Consider the following 2,283-nt stretch of genomic DNA (forward strand, 5'->3'; position numbering starts at 1 on the left):
ACACACACACACACACACACACACACACACACACACACACACACACACACACACACACACACACGGCAGGCCGAGGGCAGAGACAGACAGACATACACACAGAGACAGACACACACACACACGGCAGGCCCACGGCAGAGACACGCGTGCGCGCAGGAGGCCCAGGGCCCAGATGCCACCGGCAGCACACATCCGCCCAAGGGAAGGCTAGGCCCTTCTAGCTGAGCCAGAGGGAGCTGGCCACAGATCCCCACACCCCCTCTGCTACTCCTTTCCTATTCACCCTCATCAACAGAATGGAAGGCCCCACGAGGCAGTCATCCTGTGGAAAGAAAAACCTTGGGGCACATACACCCAATTACTAAATGAGGTTATTTCTGGGGGGTGGAATTACACATTTATCAAGTTCTAGAACTAATCTATGAGCAGACTGTGGAAGGTGAAGTGAGCATTGTCTGGGAAGGGGCATGAGAAACTTTCTGGGGTGAGATCGGCTTTGTATCTTCTTAGAGGTCTGGGGTAAGGTGAATGCACTCACTGGTCAAAACCCAAGGGGTCACTTGAAATTTGGGTACCTTATTGTATGTAAATTTTACCTCAAATGGGGGGAAAATTAACTCCAAACAAAAGTAGAGAAAGAACAGAGGCTTTGACAGAACATGGCTGTCTTAACACCAGCTAACATTTACTGGGTACTGCCCTATGCCAACTGCACTCGCCCTGCTGACCTTCCTGCCCCCAGGAGCCTGTGTGCTCTGTAATCTCCCCACTCTCATCTTTGCCTATACAGCCTCTGCCCCAGCACCCACCCCAACTGCTCACCTCTCACCTCCCCATGAGGCAGGAAGGTCAGAGGCCGGAAGTGTGGAGGGACATGTTATCTGTGGTCATGGGTGTGATCCCCTCCCCACTGCTGGTTTCCAGCCCACCCACGGTACCAGTTCAGCCTCATGAGCCCATGGGCACACTGTAAGTGGCTCATGAGGGCAGAGTGACCATGGCGGAAGGACCCTGTCCCTCCTGGCTCTTCCCTGTATGGGCAGCCCTCGTGTGTCTCCAGCAAGCAGTAGAAGCCCCAAGCCAAGGACACCCCTCAGGTCTGCCCCTACATTCCCCAGGCAGCCTTGATCCCTGGTCCCACCCCACCCCACAAACACACACCAGCCAAAAGGCCAACAAGGATGGTAGAGGTGGGGCCCATTACCTCCTGACCCATGGAACAACACCCCATGGGGGCCCCCACCTGTCCACAATCCCAGGGGCAAGCAAGGCAAGGCCCCACCCACCTTAGGCAGTCCACATGGCCGCAGGAACTCATGAGGCTCGAATAGGGCCACCTCGAGGCTTCTCCTCCTAGCTCCCCACAAAAAGCAGGACAGCGTGCTCTGGCCTTGCACCTTTCGAAGGCCATGAGAGGAGGTTTTAAGATGAAAGTGATCCAAGCTTAAGCAGAAAGCCAAAAATGACTTAACTCCAGCTCCCCTCACCCTGTACCCCATTCTGACAGGAGCTGCCCCAACTCAGCCTGGACACCCACTATGCCCAGGCCCAGGGCTTCAGGAAGCCCGGGCACTCAGAACTGCTCCAGTCATTTAGCCCCCAAGGGGTGCCCTCTGGAGACCAGGCTGACAGCCCTGGGGACAAAAGAGCACATCCCATGCCCACCTCTAGCCCCTCCAGTGAGGGTCACACTCAGGGTGTGGATTCACAGCTGGACTCCTGACCCTCATGAGTGGTGCCCCCCAACGAGAATGCTGTCCCTTTACTCAATGCCTGAACTTCTCCAGGCAGGAACGAACCCTCACAGAGGCAACCACAGCCACTTTGATTAAAAACCTGCCTGAGTTTAGCAAACATGCCCCAGCCCACACCCAGCCAGGATGCAGGGCCCCCCACCTCCCTCCCTGGAGGCCTTTCCTCAAGAGGCCTGGAGCTATCCTGGGGGACCAGGAGAAACTCCTGCCCAACCTACCCTAAGGCACCCAACATGAGACTGTTCCTCTACCTTAACCACCTCCTGGTCAAGGAACACCTAGTCACCAGTAACAGAGTGACACATGAATCATCCAGCTGAGAGTGGGGGACACTGCTCATTACCCACCCAGAGCTACGCTGCCAGGTAGGCACAGGAATGCCATGGTGAGGGGGTAGTGCTGGGTGGCAGGTTCCATATCCCCAGGGTTTAAGCACATTAGGCTGTGTCAGAGGCCCCCAGATATGCTGGCCACTGCCTCCAAGCCTGAGTCCCAAGTCAGGATTGGCCCTTGCCCCAGTCAATTCCCA

At 56.1% G+C, this 2,283-nt stretch overlaps 1 protein-coding gene across 2 annotated transcripts in view; it reads right to left on the reverse strand.

Moving 5' to 3' along the window:
- Window positions 1-1,484, reverse strand: part of HIC2 (HIC ZBTB transcriptional repressor 2) — a 27,334-nt gene extending 25,850 nt beyond the window's left edge. For both annotated transcript variants that reach the window (XR_002126548.1, XM_019665461.1), the window contains exon 1: window positions 1,287-1,484. The gene's annotated coding sequence lies outside the window, so the exon portion shown is untranslated. The remainder of the gene's footprint in view (window positions 1-1,286) is intronic.
- Between the last annotated feature and the right edge of the window lie 799 nt (window positions 1,485-2,283).

This window comes from Hipposideros armiger, unplaced genomic scaffold (assembly GCF_001890085.2).
Source record: "Hipposideros armiger isolate ML-2016 unplaced genomic scaffold, ASM189008v1 scaffold_443, whole genome shotgun sequence".
In the NCBI taxonomy this organism is placed as follows: Eukaryota; Metazoa; Chordata; class Mammalia; order Chiroptera; family Hipposideridae; genus Hipposideros; species Hipposideros armiger.